At 41.2% G+C, this 16,648-nt stretch overlaps 1 protein-coding gene across 1 annotated transcript in view; it reads right to left on the bottom strand.

Moving 5' to 3' along the window:
• Nucleotides 1–13,962, bottom strand: part of LOC148658586 (monocarboxylate transporter 1-like) — a 38,522-nt gene extending 24,560 nt beyond the window's left edge. The window contains exon 1 of the mRNA XM_088639964.1: nt 13,786–13,962. The gene's annotated coding sequence lies outside the window, so the exon portion shown is untranslated. The remainder of the gene's footprint in view (nt 1–13,785) is intronic.
• Between the last annotated feature and the right edge of the window lie 2,686 nt (nt 13,963–16,648).

Raw genomic sequence — 16,648 nt, forward strand, 5'->3', positions numbered from 1 at the left:
ATCAAGATCAATACCTTGAAACATTTAAGGAAGCCTTTAGCCTAGCAGTAGAGCATATTTAACCACCAGAGGCAATCCCTAAACGCCTAAAAACTATACATTTTATACTTTGCAGGTGAACAAATTCCCAGAGCAACAGAGATGTTATGTCAAGTTGACAAGTCTCAAGATTTAATGGAAAATTAGTGTTTGTAAGGGCTTAAGGTCAAAGGCCAAGCATCCCAGCAACCTCATCCTTGGGTAGGTGCACTGGAACAAAACAGCATCCAAGATGGTACATGAAAACCACCAAACTGTTGAACTGATGCTGGGAAGATAAACAACAACTAAATATTTATAAACTCTTTAACATCGCTTGTGTACTCCCGATGAGACCATATACTTTGGGAAAAGTGATTTGCTCCAGCTCAGAAACTATCTGGCCAAATCAACTCCAAACTTGATATCCCCTTTTCATTCCTTCAACGGGTCATCAACTTCACCTGCTTGGACAACTGCCATGTACCACAAACTGCTCTGCAAAAAATGTTTAGTCAATGAACTCCAAAATGTGGCATCGCTCCAGTTTCTTACTTCTCTAACAGTTGTGGGTAGGGACTTTATTGGAAGTCTTCAAACGGCTTTCTGGTTTGGCCTTCTAGTTAATTGCGCTTATCCAGAATCACATATACAACAGTACCTCCAAAGGTTTTGCAACCAGAACATGTTAATAGCAACATTAAACCAATCATCTTCAAACATAAAAACCAAGCTTAGTAGGCAATAAATGCAGAAAAAATGCACCTAGGTACTTTTGATATAAACTTTTACAGCTATGCTCCTATCATGGGCAGGTAAATGTCCTTGCAAAGGAAAAGCACTCCACTATCCTGCTCGTGACATTTTAAATGCCATATAATGCAGTACTATTAAAACTGAAATGAATTCCTACACGGAACACAAGCTGAAATGTGGAAAAAGGCTATAGATTTGTTTTTCAGGAACTGAAGTCAAGCTGCAGTTTATTAAAAAAAAATTTAACGATGCAACAAGAGGTGGGATGTCACCTAGTAATGTCTAGTAGAGTGTTCTGAAATTCAAATGAACGGTCATTGTCCACCACACCTAACACGACCCCTCACAGCACAGCTTGTTACCTACCAGGTACCCACCACTCTTGTTGAGCTGAATGGGAACCAAACCTCTTAATTGATCACATTCTGCCAACTAAGATGAGGTTATTAGTACTCCTGTCAAGGCACTAGAGAAAAGCACTATCTTGTGGATCTACAGCTTGAATACTTCATGTTCTTGTCAAGAGCAGCTCACTGCTGGGCATAAGCCCACTGGCTAGAGGAGAGGCTGGCCATGACCACAATACTTCACCCATAGGTCACACCAAACTAAAACTACACTGCAGCAGAACCTCACTTATCTGGCAATTCCTTTCTGATGCTCTGCTGCCACAGCACCATGACCAGCAGTACAAGGGTACAAAATTCATTGAAACCTGTACCAATAAGCATGTTCCCTCTCACACAAGCACAACTTACTCTGCTTGATCACACTGACGGTCTTAATGCTAGGAACCTTCACCAGGAAACCGTGTGACTATTTAGACAGCTGCACATGATTAAATAGCAAACACCCCTTGGGTGACTTGGGATAGTCTAGCATTTTTCTCCATTGGAAGAGCACATGGGCCATAATTTAGGAGTAAACATTTCAATCAGTAACCCAGGAGAAAGTTCAGCAAGGAAAGCCATAGACTACAAAAATTTAGATTTTGAGAAACCATAGTTCTGATCCAAGATTTCATTCTTGTTTCATGAAATCTAAGTTGCTGCTAAAAAAAACAATAAGCAAGCAGCAAAAGACAACCATGCCCTACTTTTAACAAAAACTAACGGATTATAAAAGCAGCGTATGAGAAGCAGTCCAGGGAACAGGATGTTCTGCTTGAGCAATCGGCAGACTAGCCAGAGATCACCGCTCTGAGGGGGACAGGTCACCTCCTAGATGTCAAAGGAGTTCTAGGAAGAAAACACTCACGTTGGCTGCCTGCTGGCTTCTATAGGCTGGAGAACATGAGACCAAGGTGGAGTTTCTTTTAGGAGTCAAGAAATTGGCAATTTGGGGGCCATCATGATGAGCACAAGCAAAACAAATGGGGAGGCCCTGTGATAAGGGGGAAAATCTTCAGCAGAACAATAATTCTGGTCCAGACTGTGTCCACTCCTAGAATACATTGTTAAAGTCCTTAAGGCAACAGATTTCCCTGTTCTTAGAAGCAATGCAAGAGATCTTCCAGCAGGACAATGCAGTAGAGAAATTACATGGCACATCAAAAAAAAAGTGGGGTCTTGCTGTATATAGCTTTGTATCCTCACAAATTAGTCCCATAAATGTGGGACTAACTCAGTTAACGACCGAAGGCATTACTGCAAAGCAGAAGCACCTGAAGAGTAAGATACCCTTGCCAAATTGAAAGATTCAAAAATTCTGGATGACCATTTCAAAAGAAATTACTGCTGAATGGGGAAAAAAAAAGAGCTTGGGGGGGGGGGGGGGTAGATTTCTTGTATGCAAATAGTCTGATCACAGTTATAGGTGCATAACATGCCAGCTGACATGTACAGCAAGGAGACATACAGTATCAACCACAATACTATACCCACCAGTATGAAGCTGGCCTGGATGCACTTGGCAGGAGTTTTTTTTATAGATTAGGCTGAAACCTTTTGTATTTGAAGAGCAGCTTAAAACGATTTAAGTCACACTTCCCTCTAATCTACTATATGAGGCACCCTGAGGCTTTTGAAGTGCATTAGTGCGAAACTGCTGCTTCACAAGACAAACACAGGAGAAAACTGGATTATGTAAAGAAATGAGGAAATGATGCACAAGTAATGACTGTGTGCATGTGTCATGCTGCTATATCTAGGTAGCCAACCCATGCACCACTCAAATTCCAAAGCACCCAAGTCTAAAACTGTCTAAAAAAAAAAGTTTGACTAGATGCCATGGGTTTCCCCTTTAGGAAGTGGGCAAAATATCAAAACTGTTGGTTGGATTCTCAAAACCACAGTCTATAAACCGCATTCTATTGCTTTTGCTGGGGGCTATTTCAAGTACAAGGGAAAATTCGCAAGGGTAGATGGCAACACTACAGAAGCAGAGCTGTCTGCCAGACAAAACACAAAACAGTAGATACTACACGATGGAATTCACAGCATTAAACAGACATCTCTTTATAACTTGTTCTCTGACGTAAGCCACATTTGCTTTCCACAAGCAAATTCTCCCAAAACCAGTTTCGGACTCAGTCAACTTAAATGCAAAAGAAATATCAAATATTCAGGTTTCCAAGTAATTCACCCAGCAAAGACAGCTGGCAGGGAGCACAGGCTAAAGTCAATGACCCTGAAGGCATGGGCACACTTGCCAACTGAAAAGGGATTCACCAAGTGACAACACTGCCAATAAGGGGAAGATTCAGGATTAGGCTACCAGGACTCTCATTTTCCAGGATACTCTGGGAAAATAGTGATCCATTTGACATTTGCAAGTCGGTCACATTCAGGACAGGGGTCACTGCCAGCCCAATCTTAAAACCATTAGAGATTCCAAATGGAGTGGGTAACTGAGAACAAAAGGCACTTTACACAAAGGGATGTGGGAGTGATTGCTGAATGAGATCGGATTATTTTGTATACTACCAACAGGCCAAGTGGACTCCTCATTACTAAACTAGGTTAATAGGTTCACTAAAAAAAAAACACAGCACTACACCAACACGTGTCTTGAGGAAATGTAGACAAAACAGGGTAGCCAGGGCATCCTGGCAGCCTGAAATTAGGCCTGAAGGCCTCAAACTGTTTATCTGTTTTTCTAACAAGTTGGAATAGCCTGAAGCAACGACAGAACTTATAATCCTTTAAGCCATTCTCTTGGGCTGGCAGTAAGCAGACAAATTCACAAAACCTCTCCTGATATTTCACTAGGCCAGAACACCATAACTATTTCAGAGCCAGAGCAGCACCCTGGCCTGAGTGATAACGCTGTCTGGCTTGGCACAAGCAGCTTAAAACACCGCTTTCTAGGCATGAACATCCTAAGAAAAAGAAGCAGTTGTACGGATAGGCATCGCACCTAACAAACCAGGCAGGAGGCCATTTTAAGGGACGTTCAAGTAGGTAGCTGTCTCGGCTACAAGGGAACAGGTAAAAGTTTATTCCATACTGAAAAGAGATTTCAGCTGTGCAGCCTTCTTCGGGTGTCTGGTTCCAGAGCTGAAATGTCTTTTGAGCATTGAATAAACCTTCACCTGCGATTGAGTGAAGGCTAATACGAGGGATGGCCCAAAAACAATCCACTCAACTACTTCCGATTCTTATTCACATGAGTACTGAAGTTTAAAAAGCTCCAGGCACTTTTGAACTCTTACAGCCACACCTCATTTCTGTCTTCATAAAAGCTGAGATTACCATGTTAATTTCTCCAAGGTGAAAGGTTTTCCCAAGGTGAGCTTCTTACAGATGTAGTCCCGTTATTCAAGCCTGGGCTTGCGACTCCAGGTGAACAGTACTGCAACACCATATCCCTTATTCTTCACTGCACTGGCTAATTATTCAGACACTGCATTCAGCATTAACTAGGAATGTTGCAGCAGAATTTACTATTAATGCATCACGGTGCAAGTGGAAAAAGTGAAAAACGGAATGAGTTTTGTTCAGAGGATTATGGCAATATCTTGATTAAGAAAAAACGTGGAAAACCACATTTGATGGACCTACAATTAGTTTGTACATGAACACAAACAGGAAACCATAATGTGTCAGTACTGAATTAAAAATCTAATTATCTTTATAACAAGCCGATAAGGGTTAGGGCCTGACTTAACAATTACATTAAAAGTCAAGATGAACAGAATTGAGCACTGTTTCTATATTGTCATTTGGAAAAAGCATAAATTTGTTACTAACAATGTAGTGACTACATATGTGCAGCTGCTGGAAGAGTTCAAATGCGCTGGAGAATTCCCAAAAACTGAACTAAAAAAAAGGAAAAATTTCATATTTCTGAGTGAATTAACCCAGACTTATTAAACTACCTCATATGGGTAGAGCCTTGCTCAATTTTAAGCATAGCAAAAAAAGGTTTGAGCCAAAGCAACTGCTGCTGTTAAGCATGGACGTACAGGTTACTGATCAACCGTGACACTTTTTCATTCCACTGTGCTTTTTAAACATCACCCCTTTAAAGCAAATGAGGGTTCCTTGCTTAGATATGGATATACAGGTATGCTGCTGAACATCTCCAACAAAGTATACCAACATATTCCAGAACTATACAATTTGATCAGGAAATGTGTAGAAAAGGATCAAAAACATTTAAGTTCTTGTAGCCCTTAAAGAAAGCTGCTATATGAATCAAATTTGGTCATTCCTCTTTCTAAAAGAGCAGGCTGAATTTTCAACTTGCTTGCCAAGCACTGCCTTGCTGCCATTTTAGGTCTCTGCACTAATTTGTTCAGCAAATCATAGTGGACTCTATTCTGTTCCTAAGTACCCATCTTACTTTAGCTGGGGTTTAAAACATTTAAGAACATGCTTATCCCCCAGTAATTGGCTAGAGATTTTGGCACTAAAGATGCAATCAAAATCACGCTGAGAGGTTGTGGCAGTAACGCACCCGTTTTAACCACAGGATTATGTCCGATTATCCCGGGCTCCGGGAAAGCTGGACCGATACAAAATGCCTCCAGTTTCTTCCTCTGGGCCATATTTGGCAGGCTCAGAGATTTGCCACTAGGGTTTCAACATGATCCTGATTTTAATAGGCACAGCATTCGTTAAAGTGCTCCTCATTTTAAACAAGCAGGGAAGCTTGCAGCCCATGACTTTTGAATGTTCTGCTGCATTTTAGGAGAGGCTGAACTCTAATACTGGTTAAAGGCAAAATTGACCCCCACAGCTCTGCAATCATGTCTAGACAAGGATACTACAACTCCCTCCCTTATTTCCTGCTAGTAATGACAGCTCTAAATATCTATCCCAGAGTCCTCCTTAGCAGTTAAAGCTAAGCATTATCCAGTACTTAGCGTACATCTCCCACATTTATTCCTATTGCTCCTTCCGAGTTAAGCACCACTGTTCCTCTGATGGGTCAAAACTCTTAACACAAGCAGTGCTTTAAATCCTGAGTTGTTCCAGAATCTACAATACCTCTCCTAGAAGAAAGGATACGCGTACAGTTCCAAAGATGGTGGCATTAGTTAGTTAGGTTGCATTTACCTGTTAAGAGTGAATAACTACTGGAATTGTAGTGCATCAAACCTTAGGGGAAAAATCTCCTGTCCTGCCCACAGACTGCTTGTTGGAGATATAGCATGGATTGTAAAAATGGAATTGCTTAAAAATATTAATTCTTGAATTCTTGATTTGTACATTCAAATTCTTGCACCATTACAAGTTGTTGCCTAGGACCAATAAACCTAACATGTGGACAGAAGACACTTGATAATTATACACTTGGGAACAAATCAGTATTTTCTAAATACCATCCGCCTTGACTGCTTTTTTCCATTCATAGGAAATATCCAGTTTGGAACAGACGAATTTTAACATGAACCCAGTTCAGAACTTTCCATGGGTATGGGATACGTGCCTGGACACCATATGCACAGTCGTTACAGCTCATGCACCGGAAACACAAGGGGACCAGAGAAATGGGACACCGCTTAAACAACCTTGCATGTAACATACAACAGACAAAAATAAAGCAGAGGCAGACTTTAAGGTTTCCCTTTTTAAAGATCCTTTACTTTACACTCCAGTTTCCTTGCCCATTGTACTTAATGCAGAAGACTCCTAAAACAAAGCCCGTCCTGCTCTCGGGCGTGGCAGGGAAACAGCAGGCGCTGTGGACTTCAAAAACGAGGGGAGTACGCAGACAACTGGGGGGCCACAAAAAAAACACAAAGTCACACCGAACAACTCCAGAATCCACGCCAAGCCTTCTTTGAAGGCTAGCCAGCACAATTCCAGGGAGAGCACGTCTCCGGCTCAGGGCGGACGTTCATCTTGAGACCTTTCCAAAAGTCTCCAGTCCCCCCGAGATCCCAGCTGCCGCTCCACAAGCAGCGGAAAGTGAGATTGCTGGGGCTGGACGTCTTGTGTAGCACAGCTGGTCAGACAGGACATTGACCGCCTAGGTCCTCAAGTGCAGGACCCTGCCACACTCTGCGCTTACAGCTTCTGCGTAACCTTCAAACTCGAGAGCAGAGGGTACTTACCCTGTTCCTGGAAAGGAACATTCCAGCACATTTTACAGGATTCTCCACACTCCCTAATCTTAAATGGAATAGTCTTGACTATCGCATCTTCAGAGAAACGTCTGGCCATGCGTCGAAGAGCTCCCACGCACTCATGGAACCAGTCGATTCTCTGCAACCTTTTCAAGATACAGGATTTTTGCAAAAGAATTTTTAGGGCTCGACTATGCATATCTAAATGCTTTAACTTAAAATTCTAACATGGCGAGCAAATGTCAGTAGGAATTTATGGATAATTTCAATGAGGGTTGCTTTCTGAACCTAGAATACCTTACACCAACCTCCATCTCTAGCAGTGCAGCATTGCTTCACTACTACAAAAGCATGTCCATTAATTTGCCTAAAGAATTTAGTTCATTGTATGGTTAAAGAGTCTGTTGATCAAATTTCAGGGCCACCATTCTTCACATTCACGACTGAGAAATAGGAAACCTGAAACGCAAATGACAGTTTCTGAGGAAAGTATCCACTATCATTAGCAGGGCATTATCAGTGTCTTCCCAGCCCAGGGTGTATCACTACTGCGGAGCCTGCAGGCTGCCTGACACCACAGGGCCCTTCAAATAGTTACACGGCACTGCCTGGAAGAGCAGCAAGGACAAATGCCGATGTAAGTGTAATGGGGCTTGCAACCCTTGCCCTGGTGACCCTCATACGCTTTCCTTTTTAGATCACCTTGAACCTCGGTTTCAAAGATTAGGAAGCCTAGGGAGATTAGGAAGAGAACCTGAAGAGAAAGAAACACAGGACATGCTTCTGTACTTATAAGAACTCCCCACTGACTTATTCTTCTTATCAGCTATTCTGCCCTCTGCTGAAAAAAAAAAAAAAAAAAGACCTAAAAAACTTTTCCCTCTTGGTTTCAGAAAAAGACATGCCTCATGAGAGCCCCCTTACGATGGCTAGGAGTTTCTGCCTTTGTAAGAACACTCCACACTTGGTCCTCATAATAGTAATACTTGCACACAGTACTATTTAAACACAAAGCACCACGAACAGACATGTTAATCCTACAAGTGTAATGGCACTCCTACTTGTTTAACCAGGAAAGCAGAGTCTGATCAATTACATTAGGGCACGTGAACTTTTTAAACTTTTAAATTCCAAACGGGGGAAATAATTAAAACATTTGCACATTTTGTGCACATTTAGAGCAGCCACAAACATTTAACACACAACACCAGCACTTCCAGTAGCAGGGGGAGCAGATTGTCTAAGCAAATGAAATAAAAGTGGGCTTGCAAAAACAAAATAGATTTGGAGTGCTGGCACCAATGAATTCCTTAAACTACAATTTGTACCGCTAAAAGTGTTCACACCAGTCGCCTCTACCATTTTTCTTGAGCAGTGAACCTTGTGAATAGATGCCAGATTACCAAGGTATGACTGGATCACCCAGTGGCATTCATTCAATGTTCAAAAATTCGTGATGCAGCTTATTTTACCATTAATAAGGCATCTGTTTAGCCATGCATGAGCATTGCCCCTGAAAGCTTGAGAATTAATCTCATTAGGGATTGCTGCAGGCAAACTTTCCTCAAACAGTCTCACAATGACTTATTACATGCACTCCTACAAACAGGTTAATGTCAACCCACGCAAAGAAAGACAGACCTTTCTTATGCAAATGGGGCCAGTACGCGGAGATTCCGCAGAACAAGGCTCCGATGTGACTAGGACACAGACCAGCAATGCTGACCAACCTGCCTTATGTAACCAGAGCTGACCAAATACAATGCGGATAAAGCCAAGTTGTGAGTTCCACCGAGCCGTAGGTCTAAATAACTATCAGGAAAAAAAAGTCCTTCAGAATTTCAGCATGTCTGAATATCATTCTGTTTTGCAACATGCTAAGGCTTGTCAAGAGCCAGCCAATCAGAAACTACCTACCAAGTGATGTGTTCTAAACAGTGCAATTGCATTGGTCACATGAAGCCGAGTACTGCAGTCTGAGCTGGGTTAAGGTGAGATAGAGGTTAGGTCTCCAGGGTTTGTCTAAAGTTTCCTGTCCTTCTTAGGGGATAATGCTGAAGGACCTAAACATGCATAATTTGCTTTTTGCTTAAAACTGCTAGATCTTTATCTTAATCTAAAAAAAAAAAAGTCAGGAGCCATGAAATGCTACTAACCATTTCTATTGGTGCAGTTTCACATGCTTGACTGATGTACAGATCAATGGCATTCATTCCGCCATCCATTTTCTTTTATATTAGAAAAAGTGCTCAAACCTGATCAGTAGAATTGTCCTTAATGCAGGCTGGCATGTTTATATTTCATCCATACTCAAAAGTAAACATTTAAATTGAGACGCGAGGTCAACAAATGCCTCCATTTATGATTTTTATTCTTTCTTCAACACCAAAGCAATGTTGTACTAACCACTGCTTTGCAGTTATACCTTCATTTTATTTTAGATTTCAAGCCAACAATGACAATAGCCATCTTACCAATGTAACTAGCCATAACCTATAATACTCTTAAAGTGGATAGTCAAAATGCACAAGAAGTTTATTGAATGAGGTTTGGTCTCCTTTACTGTATCACTTCTTGATGCAGTGCAATGGTTTTAGTAAAAAGTGTTTAATGTGCCTAAGAAGCAAGCTTTTGAATGTTTCAAGATAAGCAATATTTTTAGTACTTACAATGACAAAGGCCCTATTATACTAGCAGGTTGAAATAAAGGAACAGAAGGGAGTCATTTCCCTTTGCCAAACTTATAAATTGCCCAGTTTCCCCTTATGCAGGCAATCCTAAGGCTGTTGTAGGGGGTCTTGATTGATTAAAATTGCCAAGGTCACGATGAATGCCTTAGTCTGTTCATATGCTGATGGGGGGGGGGGGGGGGGGGGTGTTATTGCTTAACACAGAACACTACCAAAAACCTCCCACCATCTCGGTTCAAGTGGGAAAGCCAAAATGGAAAACGGTAGCAGCAGTAGGTACAGTCAAGTCAACATGAAGGACCCCCAGATTTTTCAGTAAAATGATCAGCTACATCAGACAGCCGCACTGCGCACCAGGCTGCAGAAGATGGAAGATCACCATTACAACATTTCACAAGAGTTTCAAAAGTAACAGGTAGCTGACAGCAGAATCTCTTTAATATCCAAAATGCTATGGTACCCTGCAAAACTCAACTTGTGAAGTTATGTCCAAGGGCTCATCACATATTAAGCAGCACGATGCATTGATCTTGCAACCCGGGATCTGAAGAGCCAAGATTGCGGTTTGGATTCAAGGATGAAAAGCTCAACCAATCCCCTTTCTGGAGAAATTTATAACTGCTCATGCCTCCTTTCTTTTACCGATTAAATTTCCCAGATTAAAGTCAATCTGTGGAACAGGAGGATCATCATAACTGCAGTGCTGGCTCCACAGACGTACTGCAACAAAGAGGCTATGAGCAGCCCAGATGAACTTACAGTGCTAGTAAGAAATCAAGTAGAGCAAGGAGAGTTCTCACTTTCTTCCAAATATACTGAATTGAAGCAATAAACCAATTGCTTTTAATTTATTTCGATTAGGTTATCAAAGAGCATATAAGAAAGGCGAGACCAAGTCTTACACAAAACTAAAGCAAAACCCACTTCAATCAACCTATTCAAAATCTTCAACACTGTTAACCCAATAGACTGCTACTCCTCCCCACAGACATTTGCAAGTACTACAAAGAGGATTTTTGTACGTCTTTAAAAAAAATGGTTTGCAATAAGACTGCACTAGGTGTGCTCTTCACACAAGGACAAAGACTTTCTCTGAGGTGGTGGTCTCCCAGGTTGCTGGACATGCATTGGGATCCACCCTATTGTCTCGGCATTAACAGCTCTATAAGCAATGCAATGGCCACACAGGCTGCAAGGAGTCACGCTCAGCACTGGAAGCTGTGAGAAACCCCTTAAAAGATCACTATTGGCCATATACAAATTCTTGTATTAGGCATTTGTCTTTTTGCATACCCCAACTTGCTCTCCATGAGACACACAGACAAGGAGAGGAGCTTGGGGTCAGAGCGCAGGGTCAGCCATTTATATGGCGCCCCTGGAGCAGCTGGGGTTAAGGGCCTTGCTCAGGGGCCCAACACAGTAGGATTCCTCTGCCAGCCACAGGATACAAACCGGCAACCTTCCAGCCACAGGCACAGATCCTTAGCCAGAGTCACCACACTGCCCCATTAGCATTGTTCCAGGATGATTTTAGTTTCTCAACACTTATATTTTTAAGAGCAAAGGGTGACAATAAAGCAAATTGTCTGAAGCTAAGTTTTGGGTCAAAAACCTGATGAAAGTCTCAGAGCTACCCACAGTAGGCCATAGTAGAAGAGTAATAGATTGTTGTGCCCCTACAGCAAATTCTTACTGTTTGGTCAGTTACTCAAATCACTTTGATTTGAAGGCATCAGATCACTTTTTTGCCCAAAAGCAGTTAACTGAAACTTATCCTACTAATGCAAAGGAGGGCTCAAAGAAGCAGAAAAGTAGGAACGAGCAGATTTCTTCTTCACTACAATGCACCAAGCAAATACACAGACCTACTATCTGTGGAAAGCTAACATGACAAGGAACTTAACCTGCAGGGGGATGAAATGAGGAAAACAAGTTTTACAGCCTACAGAATTACTGTACATGGGCTCCTCACTGTTGAAATAAGCTTATTCAGTATACTAGCTAGGGGACTTCCAAAACACCGCTCTACGTTAATAAGCACCCCCCTTGGAAAAAGAAGGAAAGAGACAGCGATTTATAGGGGTGTCCGCTGCACCCGGGTACGCTCACAGAAAACCGATCGGGTGTTAGAAATAAGAACTACAAAGTAATGCCCCGTGTACCGAAGCCGTTGGAGGAAAAAAAAAAGATTAACCGCTATTGTTAAACCGAGTCTGAACAAGCAAGAAGTTTATTAATTTGCTCTGGTGACTCAACCCATGCGTGGGAAAAAACGGGTTGTCTCCCAGGACCACAGTACCGGTCCACTGAAGTAGCTGCACTTTTCCTGCCAATGAAAACCCTGAAGAACATGATTCCTTTTAAAAGTTTAAGAAATGTGCAAAGGGCCTACTTCCATCCGCAGACATTTCAATACCAAAGCATCTTCCGTGTACGCCATTACTGAGGGGGTCTATTCAAGCGGTGCTCATATGCATAAATTCGGTTATAGTTCACTTTTTCCCTCCAGGTTGAGAATACAGTGGTAACCAACGAAGGTTGAAAAGTGCGCCAAACACCGCCGACTCATTAAAACTGATGACCGTTAACTAATATCTTAAAGACTGAGAACGTTGAAGCGCAAAATTTAACTCGAAATTACTCTTACTGTACGGCACAAAAAGCAATACCCCCGCAACAGACGCCTCGTTTTAAAATGACCAGGTTTTCAAAATGCACTACGTTAAAGGATGAGTGGGTAGCAAGGAACAAATAGAGGTCAATTACATGTAGAAAAGTAGAGAAGAAAAACGCTTCGGCTCGGACCGGCTTCAAGGGAGACATGAAAAGCACTTCACCTCAACAACAGAAAAGTTATTTCTACTTCCCAATGTTAAATTATTTAAACATAAGGGATCTCTCACGCCAGGCACGCGAAAACTGCGTCACCTCAAGACACGTGGAAACACTGAAGCATCACGGCACGTAGCTTGGAAGAGAAGAGCGAATTTAAGTGTAGTAATTTACGGTTCAGGCTTCCCCCTCAATACTTCAGCAGAACATGTCGCCGACAGTCGACAAGAACGAACGAACGAAAATGTTTAATTAGGAACGACAGTACTTCAGAACTGATTTGAGTGTTAAGAACTACTTTTTTGTCGGCATGGAATAAGTTAAAAGTCACATGCACTTCCGAAAAACTAGAGGCTAAAATGGCAACACGGTGAACTTGAAGTTACAATGTAGCTAGTACACTAATTTTAACAAGCTTTAAAAAAGTCATTAGGTCACAAACTTTAAATTACAAACTCAATTTTACTATATAATTCACCGGGTTATATTCCGGCATTTTTTTTTTAATAGTAGCGTAACCACATAACCAACGTATCAGATGGTGTTCTAGGCGTGTAATGTAGTGTTACGTTGTCAAATCGAATAACATGCGCCTTTTACTAAAACCTAAAGTTGGCGGCTCAGAGTCAAAGGCGAAAGCTGAAGGAACTTTTTAAACTGACCACGTGGTCCACATCAAAGGCAGTTTTGAGTTAAAAGCGCCGGTCCGTAGGAAGAGTATCAGCTCGAGTTCGCTGCTCAGCTTTTTCATTGACTCGCTCAAAGACATTATGTAACAAGAAGAAACTCCCCCCACAAAGCGAAATATCAGTAGGTATTTAAAAAACTCGGGGCTTCTATTTAAAAGGAATTAAAGCAGTAGAAGTCCTGTTTTAATCCAAAAGGATGTTCACCAAGGTTACCAATTCTAAATTTGAAATAAGTATATTTCTCCATCCACCATCTCCCACCACCTTTCTTAGATATTTGACTTACCTTCGAACTGAATCAAGCACGTCCTGAATTTTTGCTCCTTTTTATTCCCTAGGTCCAAGGCAAATGAGCTCACCTAGGAGTTGCGGGCGTGCTGGAGTATCGGACTGATTATAACTTCTTCAGGCACTCTTAGCTATCCCGGCATGGCCTATTAACACCCCGCCCCCACCTCATTCGCGACGCATGCGTGATTCCTCCTCTCACACTCGCCTTTGGGTCTGTAGAGCGAAATATGAAAGGGCATCTGTGTGTGTCTGGGATGATGTCAGTCCATGCTTTAGGTTAAAACGCTTAAAGGTTTAGTTAAAAACAAACAGGCAAATTGTTTAATAATTTCATTTAACCCACTAGGTTTTAGCACGCCGACTACGTAAAAGTTCAGGAAGTAGCCCACTGCTTCAGATACATGAATAGACCCGCAATTGGAACGGCCTTATTCATCTTTTCAATGAATCTTTGATTACGCGTACATGTTAACGAAAACTAGTTGTTAATGTTAATACTCTGGCACTTTATGTATGTTTTAATTCTAGAGTGATGTTTTTGTGTCAAGAGTACTTCCGATAAACTATTTGTACCGTCAGTGCTCGCACGTGAAACGAAGAGGCTGGTTTTAAGTGAAATGTATCATTTGTAACGTAAAACAAGCTGAACTGCGCGAGTACTATAGTTTAACGTTTAAACTGGCATTGTGATTTAGCAATGCATTGTGTTATCTGGGACAGGGCAACACGCTTTACAGATTGGCAGATATATACATGCTTTGCGGTAAGATCTTTGGCTACAAATAGATTGGCTTGTGACCTTTGGTCTCCTCTTCAAATTGATAAATCTTTAGGGATTTTGTTAGATTGTATGTTGACTATTAGGTTTTTTATACCCAAAAGAACTTTTTTAAATTAATTTGTTTGCAAATTTTGGGGGAGTCCACGTTTTCCCCCTCTTACAAGGTTGTACATTTGTGTTTTAATAGGGACGATTTCTAGGCAAATTGTATGTAAAAAACACACTTTTCTTTTTAATTATAAATGCTGTGTGAAAGTCTAAGCCATTTTGCATTGTACTGGTGTTTTGACGCAGGGTTTTTCCTAAGCTTTTGCTGAAATAGTAGCCATTATTGTTTATTCTAGGTTAATCCTGGTAGGTCTGCTTTCTGTAGCACAAAAAGTAGCCTTTAGCTTTCTGGATGTGTAGAAAATTATTATATTAATAATTAGGGAAACCTGACAAAGAGTTAATCACATTTGGTAAATGTGGATTAGCTACTATAGTACTTCATGTTGGGTTGCTCATATATATATAATTTACGTTGAGCTGCTCTGATCACGTTTTCAAAGATTGCTAAATTGAAAACTAAAGAGCTTTATATCCTGATAACGCTGATTTCGTCTCACCTACAATTTACGTGGTTATGAAAGCGGAAATAACTGATGCTCTTATCAATGTAATCCCTGTCTGTGTGCTGTGTGATGTAACGCGTCTGATCAACAGCGGTAATTTTCACGTTTGCATTAAAATATATTAGAAGAAGTAAAAATAAATCAATATTGAAGTTGTTTTTATTATTTGGTTCGCACGAGCGCAGTCGGACTTTTTCCACTTTTGTGACTACTGGCCCCTATTAGAAGAGTCTGTCACTGCGTTTTGAAACACTCAACAGTTAAAATATAGCAGCATTCACAAGCTAATCTTTTTTTTTGTGGAAAATGTGCAGCTTGTTAAAATTCACATAATCAGATAAAGGCGGAACCGCGCACTGGCGGCGATTTCCCAACTTCTCTATATTACCACATAGCACAAACTAAAGTAATCTGTTTTTTCGAGACGCGTTCCAGTGCCAGAGCAAAGTCTGATTTGCCTTTTCTTTGCGACAGTTACAAAGAGTTTAGGGTGCCGTTATTGTGCTTATGGTGGTTTTGTGTATCTGATGTATCCAATCCAAATATATTATATAACACTTTTATCCGACAAGGTTTATACAGTTTGTAGTTACGCTCTATAACAGTTGTATCATCTCTAACAATTAAAGAACGTCAAAATAGTTAAAACCGACAGGATACGACTGAGTTGCATGGAATATGGTACAGTTCAGTTTAATGGAATTTTAATAGTTCATCTAATCTCTTATGTAAGATAATAAATGAAATAAGAACAGATTTACACTACAATGACCTTACAATGGAGACGTATTAATGCAGAAGCCCCTCTCCCAAGAATTTATTGAACGGTGACATGTATTGTCATAGAGTTTATCACACAGAACATCAAGTTTTTTGGTGTTTCCTTGTTGTCTTTGTATTGGAGCATACATGAAAATAAGCATTTAATTGCACTTGTGCATATGACAATAAACTGAACTGAAGAACTCAAAGCTCACTGTTGTGTAAGGTGTAGAGAAGGGCAGGGGGCTCCTCAACATGACCTTTGACCCCCCCCCCCCCAACGGATTCATGAAATGACACCCCTGAGCCTGTCTTGTTTGACCTATATTTATTTTTTACATTTTGGACCAAGAGACCAAGAAAAGGGGAAGTAACATGCTCAGAGCAGCACACAGTAAGTCAGTGATAAACCCTGGATTTGATCCAGCAACGTCCTGGTGGCAAGACCTTTTCTGAAACTGCTGGACCACTTAGCCCCCTCCTGTCTGACGCTGTAAGGCTCTGACCCCCATGTGGCTCCAGTTCCTTCAGCTCAAACCACACTTCTTTCCAGCCGTGAAACTGAGACCATGCCAGGGCTGGGACTTTTAGCACGGTCCCTGCCAGCATATAATTTTAGCCTGAATGAAGTGTCAAAGGAAGGAGTTGCTGTATTTGCAGATCAAATTCTATCAGTCTGCCACTCAAGTACCATTCATTTG

Source organism: Lepisosteus platostomus, chromosome 7, assembly GCF_059453375.1.
Source record: "Lepisosteus platostomus isolate fLepPlt1 chromosome 7, fLepPlt1.hap1, whole genome shotgun sequence".
Classification (NCBI taxonomy): domain Eukaryota; kingdom Metazoa; phylum Chordata; class Actinopteri; order Semionotiformes; family Lepisosteidae; genus Lepisosteus; species Lepisosteus platostomus.